Source organism: Salmo trutta, chromosome 24 (assembly GCF_901001165.1).
Source record: "Salmo trutta chromosome 24, fSalTru1.1, whole genome shotgun sequence".
Taxonomy (NCBI): domain Eukaryota; kingdom Metazoa; phylum Chordata; class Actinopteri; order Salmoniformes; family Salmonidae; genus Salmo; species Salmo trutta.
The window spans coordinates 39,327,167-39,339,502 of record NC_042980.1 but is presented as its reverse complement, the minus strand read 5'-3'; the positions used below and the strand labels follow the sequence as shown (position 1 = coordinate 39,339,502).

At 45.1% G+C, this 12,336-nt stretch overlaps 1 long non-coding RNA gene and 1 pseudogene across 1 annotated transcript; both read left to right on the top strand.

Moving 5' to 3' along the window:
• The first annotated feature begins 459 nt into the window (after nt 1-459).
• On the top strand, nt 460-3,472 carry LOC115160558 (junctional adhesion molecule B-like; annotated as a pseudogene).
• Nucleotides 3,473-3,766: 294 nt separating this feature from the next.
• On the top strand, nt 3,767-6,691 carry LOC115161535 (uncharacterized). Its single transcript, XR_003869283.1, has 3 exons — nt 3,767-3,846; nt 4,226-4,244; nt 6,456-6,691. It is a non-coding gene; the product is annotated as an uncharacterized LOC115161535 (long non-coding RNA).
• The last annotated feature ends 5,645 nt before the right edge of the window (nt 6,692-12,336 follow it).

Genomic DNA, 12,336 nt, shown 5'->3' with positions numbered 1-12,336 from the left:
AATCACCTCTATATCTCCTACACACTCCATTCCTGCTGGTACCACCAGGCACCAGGTCATGTACTGTACATTCTGAGGGTTTACTCTCCCTCTCTCTCTCTCTGTGTGTTAACATGTGTTAGTGAGGGTGTATAGTAGGTGTGTGAATGAGTGTTTGCAATGTGTGTGTGTGTGTCTGGCTGTTTGTCTGTGTCTGGCTGTGTGTCTGCTCTTTCGCAAACAAATATCTTCTGTCTGAAGTACCGCCCTCAGCCCAATCTGCACTGTGTAGCACAAATCTCAGTTGAATCAATGTTTAACTTTGCATTTAAGAAAGTTAGAAACATTGCTACAAATAGTTATCATTCAGTGCTGCTGTGTGTACTATTTACTTGTGAATCACCCCTCTCTCTCTCTCTCTCTCTCTCTCTCTCTCTCTCTCTCTCTCTCTCTCTCTCTGGTCCTGCCTGCCTCTCTTTGACAGTGAGCACCAGTAAGGCCAAAATGGAGGTCCATGAGTACTCAGGTAAGAGAGGAGGAGGGATGAATTGTGACAGTTGATGAACTGTTTTTGTACATCTCTCTCTTTCTCTCTCAGACGCTGTGCTGTCAGTTCAAGACAGAGAAGGAGACTAACCCTCGTATTGAGTGGAAGAAGAAAAGGAAGGACATCCACTTTGTTTATTTCGCTGGAGAATTCACCGGTGACTACTAGACCTCGCTCTACCTCGTTTCCCCTACCTCTCTTCCATCTCTCCTCCTCTTCACATGTTTCTTCTCTCTTTCCTCTCTCTACAACCCTTCGGTCCTTGTGGTATTCCAGGATCCTTTGCAGGTCGGGCCAAGATGGATGGGGGCAACGGTGACGCTGCATGCCGTTACCCAGAAGGACTCTGGGTTGTACCGCTGTGAGGTCAGCGCACCAGCAGACCACGCCAACCTGGAGAGGTCAACGTCACCCTCAACATATTGGGTGAGCTGCTGTGTGTGTGTGTGTGTGTGTGTGTGTGTGTGTTAGTAACAGTGTCATCCACCCATCCTGTGCCTTTACATTTGAGTAATTTAACACTTATTCAGAGCAACTTATTTTCATACTTTTATTATTCTGGTAGTGTTCTCGTGTTGGAATGGAACCCATCACCCTGGCGTTGCAAGCACCATGCTCTACTAACTGGGCCACACAGTTGTCTTGTGTTTTGTCAACAGTGCAGTAGTATCTAACAATTCACAACAAAACACACAAATCTAAAGTTAAAGAATGGAATTAAGAAATAAGATGGCGTAATGTTGGACTGGCATTGACTAAAATACAGTAGAATACAGTATATACATATGAAATGAGTGAGGACAGAGAGGAGAGAGGACAGAGAGGAGAGAGGGGTGAGGACAGAGAGGAAAGAGGTGAGGACAGAGAGGAGAGAAGGGTGAGGACAGAGAGGAGAGAGGACAGAGAGGAGAGAGGACAGAGAGGAGTGAGGACAGAGAGGAGAGAGGGGTGAGGACAGAGAGGAGAGAGGACAGAGAGGAGAGGACAGAGAGGAGAGAGGGGTGAGGACAGAGAGGAGAGAGGACAGAGAGGAGAGGACAGAGAGGAGAGAGGGGTGAGGACAGAGAGGAGAGAGGACAGAGAGGAGAGAGGACAGAGAGGAGTGAGGACAGAGAGGAGAGAGGACAGAGAGGAGAGAGGGGTGAGGACAGAGAGGAAAGAGGTGAGGACAGAGAGGAGAGAGGGGTGAGGACAGAGAGGAGAGAGGGGTGAGGACAGAGAGGAGAGAGGACAGAGAGGAGAGGACAGAGAGGAGAGAGGGGTGAGGACAGAGAGGAGAGAGGGGTGAGGACAGAGAGGAGAGAGGGGTGAGGACAGAGAGGAAAGAGGTGAGGACAGAGAGGAGAGAGGGGTGAGGACAGAGAGGAGAGAGGACAGAGAGGAGAGAGGACAGAGAGGAGTGAGGACAGAGAGGAGAGAGGGGTGTGGACAGAGAGGAGACAGGACAGAGAGGAGAGGACAGAGAGGAGAGAGGGGTGAGGACAGAGAGGAGAGAGGAGGTGATGACAGAGAGGAAAGAGGACAGAGAGGAGAGGACAAAGAGGAGAGAGAAGGTGATGACAGAGAGGATAGAGGAGTGAGGACAGAGAGGAGAGAGGAGTGAGGACAGGGAGGAGAGAGGAGTGAGGACAGAGAGGAGAGAGGGGTGAGGACAGAGAGGAGAGAGGGGTGAGGACAGATAGGAGAGAGGAGTGAGGACAGAGAGGAGAGAGGACAGAGAGGAGGTGAGGACAGAGAGGAGAGAGGGGTGAGGACAGAGAGGAGAGAGGGGTGAGGACAGAGAGGAGAGAGGAGTGAGGACAGAGAGGAGAGAGGACAGAGAGGAGGTGAGGACAGAGGGAGGAGAGACAGGGTGAGGACAGAGGGAGGAGAGACGGAGTGAGGACAGAGGGAGGAGAGACAGGGTGATGACAGAGGGAGGAGAGACGGAGTGAGGACAGAGGGAGGAGAGACAGGGTGATGACAGAGGGAGGAGAGACAGGGTGATGACAGAGGGAGGAGAGACAGGGTGAGGACAGAGGGAGGAGAGACAGGGTGAGGACAGAGGGAGGAGAGACGGAGTGAGGACAGAGGGAGGAGAGACAGGGTGAGGACAGAGGGAGGAGAGACAGGGTGATGACAGAGGGAAGAGAGACAGGGTGATGACAGAGGGAGGAGAGACGGAGTGAGGACAGAGGGAGGAGAAACGGAGTGAGGACAGAGGGAGGAGAGACAGGGTGAGGACAGAGGGAGGAGAGACAGGGTGAGGACAGAGGGAGGAGAGACAGGGTGAGGACAGAGGGAGGAGAGACGGTGTGTCTCCGGAGCAGAAGATTAAGAGTGTGTCCAAGGCCGACTCGGGCCAGTACCGCTGTGAAGTCTCCAATAGCGTGGGGGCGTCCAAAAGCTCTGTGGCCCGTCACATGAAGGTCATATAATGTACGTACAATCCAGTGTGTCTGTGTGTGTCTGTGTGTGTATGTGTGTGTCTGTGTGTGCGCTAGAATGTCTGTGTGTTTGTGCGTTTGTGGAAATTGAACAATTTCTGTCTTTTTTCCTTTTCTTCGTCATCTCTTCGCTCCAATCATACTCCTTCATCCTTCTCCAATCATCCTTCATCCTTTTCCAATCATCCTTCATCCTTTTCCAATCCTCCTTCATCCTTAATCCTTCTCCAATCATACTTCATCCTTTTCCAATCATCCTTCATCCATCGCCAATCATCCTTCATCCTTTTCCAATCATCCTTCATCCTTTTCCAATCCTCCTTCATCCTTAATCCTTCTCCAATCATCCTTCATCCTTCTCCAATCATCCTTCATCCTTCTCCAATCATCTTTCATGCTTCTCCAATCATCCTTCATCCTTCATCCTTCTCCAACCATCCTTCATCCTTATCTTTCCTGCCTCTCTCTGTTCTCTCTTGACCCCTGTCCCCTGTGCCGGGTAGGAGCGTTGGGCCAGTAACCGAAAGGTTGCTGGATCGAATCCCTGAGCTGACAAGGTAAAAATCTGTCGTTCTGCCCCTGAACAAGGCAGTTAACCCACTGTTCCCCGGGCGCCGATGACGTGGATGTTGATTAAGGCAGCCCTCCGCACCTCTCTGATTCAGAGGGGTTGGGTTAAATGAGGAAGACATAGTTCAGTTGAATGCCTTCAGTTGTACAACTGACTAGGTATCACCCCTTTCCCCTTTCTTCATCCCTCTCTCCCTCTGTCCCCCCTCCTTCAGATCCATTCAGCATGACGACACTGATAGCCGGAGCTGTAGGCCTCTTCCTACTCATCCTCATGTGCTGCCTGGATGTGTGTCTCCCATTGACAGGGCTGCTGCAAAAAGGGTGAGTACATCACCACACAGACTATATGTGCTTGTGGCCGACTGATACAATTAAGCAATAAGGCACGAGGGGGTGTGGCATAAGGCCGATATACCACGGCTAAGGGATCTTCTTACGCACAACGCAACGCGGAGTGCCTGGATACAGCCCTTAGCTGTGGTATAATGGCCATATACCACAAACCCCCGAGGTGTTATTATAAACTGGATACCAACGTAATTAGAGCAGGGAAAATAAATGTTTTGTCACACCCGTGGTATACAGTCTGATATACCACGGCTGTCAGCCAATCAGCATTCAGGGCTCGAACCACCCAGTTTACAATGAACAATATTTTCTAATTGTCCTGTTCCTCTTCTTTCTTCATGCTTGCCAACAGAGGAGCAGGAAGGAAGCAGGTCAGTATTTCAGACAACCTTTCTGTCAACTTCTTATTGTGTTGCTGATGTGTATGCTTGTTATAGTTACACGTGCAAGAGGTACAGTTTCACACAACATATACACATATATATACAGTTGAAGTCGGAAGTTTACATACACTTAGGTTGGAGTCATTAAAACTCGATTTTCAACCACTCCACAAATTTGTTGGTAACAAACTATAGTTTTGGCAAGTCGGTTAGGACATCTACTTTGTGCATGACACAAGTAATTTCTCTAACAAATGTTTACAGACAGATTATTTCACTTATAACTCACTGTATCACAATTCCATTGGTCAGAAGTGTACATACACTAAGTTGGCTGTGCCTTTAAACAGCTTGGAAAATTCCAGAAAATGATGTCATGGCTTTAGAAACTTCTGATAGGCTAATTGACATCATTTGAGTGTACCTGTGGATGTATTTCAAGGTCTGCCTTCAAACGCAGTGCCTCGTTGCTTGACATCATGGGAAAACCAAAAAGAAATCAGCCAAGACCTCAGAAAGAAAATTGGAGACCTCCACAAGTCTGGCTCATCCTTGGGAGCAATTTCCAAACGCCTGAAGGTACCACGTTCATCTGTACAAACAATAGTACGCAAGTATAAACACCATGGGACCATGCAGCCATCATACCGCTCAGGAAGGAGACGCATTCTGTCTCCTAGAGATGAACGTACTTTGGTGCGAAAAGTGCAAAATCAATCCCAGAACAACAGCAAAGGACCTTGTGAAGATGCTGGAGGAAACAGGTACAAAAGTATCTATATCCACAGTAAAACGAGTCCTATATCGATATAACCTGAAAGGCCGCTCAGTAAGGAAGAAGCCGCTGCTCCAAAGCCACCATAAAAAAGGCAGACTACGGTTTGCAACTGCACATGGGGACATAGATCGTACTTTTTGGAGAAATGTCCTCTGGTCTGATGACACAAAAATACAACTGTTTGGCCATAATGACCATCGTTATGTTTGGAGGAAAAAGGGGGAGGCTTGCAATCCGAAGAACACCATCCCAACCGTGAAGCACGGGGGTGGCAGCATCATGTTGTGGAGGTGCTTTGCGGCAGGAGGGACTGGTGCACTTCACAAAATAGATGGCATCATGAGGAAGGGAAATTATGTGGAAATATTGAAGCAACATCTCAAGACATCAGTCACGAAGTTAAAGCTTGGTCGCAAATGGGTCTTCCAAATGGACAATGACCCCAAGCATACTTCCAAAGTTGTGGCAAACTGGCTTAAGGACAACAAAGTCAATGTATTGGAGTGGCCATCACAAAGCCCTGACCTCAATCCTATAGAAAATTTGTGGGCAGAACTGAAAAAGTGTGTGAGAGCAAGGAGGCCTACAAACCTGACTCAGTTACACCAGCTCAGCCAGGAGGAATTGGTCAAAATTCACCCAACCTATTGTGGGAAGCTTGTGGAAGGCTACCTGAAACGTTTGACCCAAGTTAAACAATTTAAAGGCGATGCTACCAAATACTAATTGAGTGTATGTAAACTTCTGACCCACTGGGAATGTGATGAAAGAACTAAAATCTGAAATAAATCATTCTCTCTACTATTACTCTGACATTTCACATTCTTAAAATAAAGTGGTGATCCTAACTGACCTAAGACATGGATTTTTTACTAGGATTAAATGTCAGGAATACTGAAAAACTGAGTTTAAATGTATTTGGCCAAGGTGTATGTAAACTTCCGACTTCAACTGTATAGGTCACCTTCATTGGGCTCCTGAGTGGCGCAGCAGTCTAAGGCACTGCATTTCAGTGCTAGATGCATCACCACAGACACCCTGGTTCAATCCCAGGCTCTATTGCAACCGGCTGTGATTTGGAGTCCCATAGGGTGGCGCACAATTGGCCCAGCATTGTGTAGGTTGTCATTGTAAATTAGAATTTGTTTTTAACTTACTGGCCTAGTTAAATAGAGGTAAGAAAGGACAGGCTTGTGGTAATGGCTGGAGCGGAATTAGTGAAATGGTATCAAATATGTGAAACATATCGTTTCCATGCGTTTGATGCCGTTCCAGCTATTATTATGAGTTGTCCTCCCCTCAGCAGCCTTCACTGATATACATGGCTGAGACTCTTAATGTCATAACTCTTCTTAACAGAAAAAGAAAGTCATTCATTGTGGTGTTTGTTTCTTTGCTTTTTGTTGCACCAACTTCTACAGTCCACCTCCTCCTCCCACCAGAAATGTGAGTGTGTTGCCATTCCCAGTTGTTGTTGATCAGGAACTGTTATTATTCCTTCTACTGTCAATATTAACTTAGTTGAGCAGTGATCTTGTTTTAAATTGGACTGTTCTTGGAGCAGTTGTTGACCACACCAGTGTATTGATAAGCCTGAGTTGTTGAGTGAGTTGGTGATAATGGTAACCAGTCTAGTTAACTGATGGATACGCCTTTCCCTTTCTGCAGTCTAAGAACTACAACCACACCCAGTCCTTCATGATCTGAGGGTATAGCACGCACATACACGCACACACACAGACACACACACATACACACACACACACACGCACATACACACGCACACACAGACACAGACACACACAGACACATTCGGTGGACGGATGGAGAGAATGTGCAATACATATTTTAGCTAGCTTACACCACCTATGATAAAGCTCACTGCTGTACCCTTCTCAGTGTGTGTTTTATTTACAATTCTGCTGTTTATGACTGTACTGAGAAGCAATGAATTATATTAACATTGTTGTTTTACAGAGATATTTGTATACTTATATTTTTTAAGTATTTGTTTTGGGCTTTTGTGTGATGAAGGATGTGTCATGTTTGAACAGGTGTTTATGTGACTATTAAATCATCTGAATATCTTGTTTTCATTAAATATATTTTACCACACGTTGCCTCCTATTTGACAACATTATACGTTTGGCTATAAACCTTATAAATATCTTAAAATGTATAAGGAATAAAGTGGTAGGTAGGTAAAAAGTAGTCAGTTGAAAAAATGAACAAACGTTTGAATGTTCAAGCTGTCATCATGCAGATTTCCATTGAGTTGGTTCCCTCAAGGTGGTGCTACTGAGCAGAATATTTCTCTGGGGAAAACACTGCACAGAGACCTTAGCTAAGACTTAGCTTGTATCTATTAGTGGTCCAGAAACAATGTCTCTCGTGTTCATTTTGTTATTTTATTGTTCTATTGTTATTCTGCTGCCTCTACGTTTGGGCCATAAGCTGTTTTTCTGAACATCAATTCAATTCAGTTTTTTCAAATACTCGTGTGTATGTGCATATGTTTGGGATCTTGTGTTTGTGTACATGCGTGTGTGTGAGTGTGGTCTTGTCACCGTGTGTGTGACCTTGGTCTTGTCACCGTGTGTGTGAGGTGATGGCTGTCCCCCAGATTCTGCGCCAGAACCTCCTGTTGTCAGATGTTAAATTAAGCCTCAAACAAGCTCTCCTCTAAGACGTATCCTTGGCCTGTCTCTCTCTGTGCCAGCCTCTGCTAAACAGACATTAGCCATGCATCACACAACACTGAGAAAACAGTAGTGCTGAGTGGTTAGTGATTTTTTGAGGTCGGTGATTAGTGCTAATTGAGGTCGGTTTGGGTTGGGTTCGTAAAATGTTGTATTATTTTTGCAATTATTTTCGTTTTTTAATAGAAATTCCAAAGCTAAATATTGAGAACATTCAATTGCCAAAACATTGGAAACATTCCATTGTCTCCAACAACATAGGACAAAGCAATTAATAAGAACCAAATGATGGTGACTGCCCTTCAGCTTATCACTTATTAACCATCGTTTACTCTCATTACATTAATTCAATTAAATATTTAAGTTGTGTATAGCATATAACTTCATCAGATTACTTTATTATTTAATTTCTTAAAGTCGTCATCTCTCAGGCAGTCGCAGCCAGACAACCATCTAACGTTATATATGTGCTCTTGACTAGCGAAAACGGTAGTCAATGATCATTGGGTCGCAACAGCTGCCCATACTGCAGAGCTGTCGGACGAAATCAATATTTGAGAAGTTCTTCAAAGTAGAGAATACATTCTTTCAAGGCTGCTACAACTATGAATCCGCTAGAACTACCTCACAAACTGTCTCTATCCTTCTCGTCATTGTGTTTACATTCCTCTCTCATGCTGTGTGTGGTGCCTGGAAGAATAGGCGCAATGGATTCTGGTCATTGTAGTTCATTACCACGTTTTCTGCGCTGAACTAAGTCGAATATTTTCCTATTGAAACTATTTATATTTAGAGAAACGGCACGGTTATTTCACAAAAAAAATAACCAAGTAAATGGAATTTAAGTAATTGAACCAACGTCGGTCAATTAGTTGTTTAATAATAAAACAACGAAATTTCATTAACCGCTCAGCACGAGAAAACAGTTAGCGAGGCATCAGTATCACATCACGCTGAGAAAACAGACTTTACCTCAGGCAGAAACATCACAATAGACTTGGACCAAGGTTCCTGAGACATTACATCTGGGGTGTATTCACTGAGGTGAAACATCCAGAACCATATAATTAGAATACAGGATATCTATGTTGAGAACATTGCAGATGGGAATTCAATTTGTACATTTACATTACATTTAAGTCATTTAGCAGACGCTCTTATCCAGAGCGACTTACAAATTGGTGCATTCACCTTAAGATATCCAGTGGAACAACCACTTTACAATAGTGCATCTAAATCTTTTAAGAGGGGAGGGGGGAGGGGTTAGAAGGATTACTTTACCCTATCCCAGGTATTCCTTAAAGAGGTGGGGTTTCAGGTGTCTCCGGAAGGTGGTGATTGACTCCGCTGTCCTGGCGTCGTGAGGGAGCTTGTTCCACCATTGGGGTGCCAGAGCAGCGAACAGTTTTGACTGGGCTGAGCGGGAACTGTGCTTCCGCAGAGGTAGGGAGGCGAGCAGGCCAGAGGTGGATGAACGCAGTGCCCTTGTTTGGGTGTAGGGCCTGATCAGAGCCTGAAGGTACGGAGGTGCCGTTCCCCTCACGGCTCCGTAGGCAAGCACCATGGTCTTGTAGCGGATGCGAGCTTCAACTGGAAGCCAGTGGAGCGGGGTGACGTGAGAGAACTTGGGAAGGTTGAACACCAGACGGGCTGCGGCGTTCTGGATGAGTTGTAGGGGTTTAATGGCACAGGCAGGGAGCCCAGCCAACAGCGAGTTGCAGTAATCCAGACGGGAGATGACAAGTGCCTGGATTAGGACCTGCGCCGCTTCCTGTGTGAGGCAGGGTTGTACTCTGCGAATGTTGTAGAGCATGAACCTACAGGATCGGGTCACCGCCTTGATGTTAGTTGAGAACGACAGGGTGTTGTCCAGGATCACGCCAAGGTTCTTAGCACTCTGGTAGGAGGACACAATGGAGTTGTCAACCGTGATGGCGAGATCATGGAACGGGCAGTCCTTCCCCGGGAGGAAGAGCAGCTCCGTCTTGCCGAGGTTCAGCTTGAGGTGGTGATCCGTCATCCACACTGATATGTCTGCCAGACATGCAGAGATGCGATTCGCCACCTGGTTATCAGAAGGGGGAAAGGAGAAGATTAATTGTGTGTCGTCTGCATAGCAATGATAGGAGAGACCATGTGAGGATATGACAGAGCCAAGTGACTTGGTGTATACTTTGTACTTATTAAGGATCCCCTTTAGCTTCTGCAAAGGCAGCAGCTACTCTTCCTGGGGTCCAGAAACTTCAAGGCAGTTATATACAATACAAAATATTACATGACATATCTACCACATATCTACAGTACAAAATCCACGTGTACGTGTGTGTAGAGTGTGTGTGTTATCATGTGTATGTGTGTGTCTGTGCCTTTGTGTCTTTTCACAGTCCACGCTGTTCCATGAGCTGTATTTGTATCTGTTTTTTTATCTGATTCTACTGCGTGCATCAGTTACCTGATGTGGAATAGAGTTCCATGTAGTCATGGCTTTATGTAGTACTGTGCGCCTCCCATAGTCTGCTCTGGACTTGGGGATTGTGAAGAGACCTCTGGTGGCATGTCTGTAATGAATAGAGCTGACATGATGCCCAATTGAGTTCTGCATGACTGAATATCATATCTGTTCTATACTGAACAAAAATACAAATGCAGCATGTAAGGTGTTGGTCCCATGTTTCATGAGCTAAAGTAAAAGATCACAGAAATGTTCCATATGCACAAACTTATTTCTCTCAAATTTTGCGCACAAGTTTGTTTACTTCCCTGTTACTGAGCATTTCTCCTTTGCCAAGATAATCCATCCACCTGACAGGTGTGACATATCAATAAGCTAATTAAACAGCATGATCATTACACAGGTGCACCTTGTGCTGTGGACAATAAAAAGCCACAAATAGTGAAATCAAAGAATGGATCAGAACAAGCAAATGTTGTAGTAGAAGACATTGGACTGTGTTTTTTTTGGACGAGGAGATTTATTTTGGAAATCCATTTGTAATATCGAGGACTGTGAAGAAAGCAGTGGGAAAGGTGGATTCAATCAAGGTGACTAGAAGCGGCCTTGTTTTGGTTAATTGTGTTGATGAAGAACAGAAGAAGCGTGCACTGGATCTGGCTAAATTGTCCACGTCAGAAGTAACATATTGATCTTCGGAGCAGGGCGCCTGCCAAAGGAGTTATAGCTGGAGTCTCGTTAAATATAGATGATGAGTACCTTAGTCATAAAATCCCAGGAGTGGTCAGTACACATCGCCTGACCCGTATGGTAAATGGAAGGAAGGAGAAAAGCCTGTCAATATTATTGTTGTTTGAGGAGACTCTACCTGAATATGTGAAGCTTGGATATGTGAGGTATGCCGTGAGAGCATTTGTGTGTGGAAATTGTAAAAGATATGGTCACATTTCAAATGTTTTCTGACAGGAGAAGTATGAATTTGAAAAATCTGTGATTGGAAAATGTTGCAACTGTGGTGGGGATAATACTCCGGACTTCCCTGAGTGCCCTGTTATGGTGAAGGAGGTCGAGGTGTCAAGGATCAGGGCTTCCAACGGATCTCCTATGTGGAGGCGGTGAAGGGTCGAAGGGGCAAGAGGCAACAGTGTTAAAGATATGGCGGTGGATGCATTGCAACCAGATGCTAATGTTTTAAGTCTATCGGGTGATCTGGATACATTCATCGTGAAGAAGGTGGATTTTGTGGCATTTATAGCCACAGTGATTAATATCTAAGAAGTCCAAAATCTGGATATCATTATGTCTACAGCCGAGAAGTTTTTGGGGCACCAAGACTTCATGGCAGAAACACTACAAGGACTATTGTCGCTTGGAAATGTCCAGCCCTCACAAGAGGCTTCTGGGGATCTTCTGTGTTGGGACTTGATTAGAATTAGGTTTTTACAGAAAAGCAGGTTGATTTTGTTTAGTTAATTTTCTTTTTGGTAGTTTGTATGATTTTCTATTTATCTTTAACCAAATGTTTTACTTTTTGGGATCCTTATTATCCGTCTGCATGGTTGGTGGCGGAATGCCCATCTAATTGTTACAAACACCATTATACCATAGAATAAGTTTTTTTTATCACACAACACAATGCCACAGATGTCTCAAGTTTTGAGGGAGTGTACAATTGGCATGCAGACTGCAGATATGTCTACCAGAGCTGTTGCCAGAGAATTTAATGTTCATTTGTCTACCATAAACCGCCTCCAACGTCGTTTTAGAAAATTTGGCAGTATGTCCAACCGGCTTCACAACCGCAGGTGTGGCAGTGTAGCCTAGTGGTTAGAGCGTTGGACTACTAACCGAAAGGTTAGTAGTCCAACGATCAAATCCCTGAGTTGACAAGGTACAAATCTGTTGTTCTGCCCCTGAACAAGGCAGTTAACCCACTGTTCCTAGGCTGTCATTGAAAATAAGAATTTGTTCTTAACTGACTTGCCTAGTTAAATGAAGGTAAACATGCCAGCCCAGGAACTCCACATCTGGCTTTTTCACCTGCGGGATGGTCTGAGATACTGATAAAACTGTGGGTCTGCACAAACTGTTAGAAACCGTCTCAGGGAAGCTCATCTGCATGCTTGTTGTCCTTACCAGGGTCTTGACCTG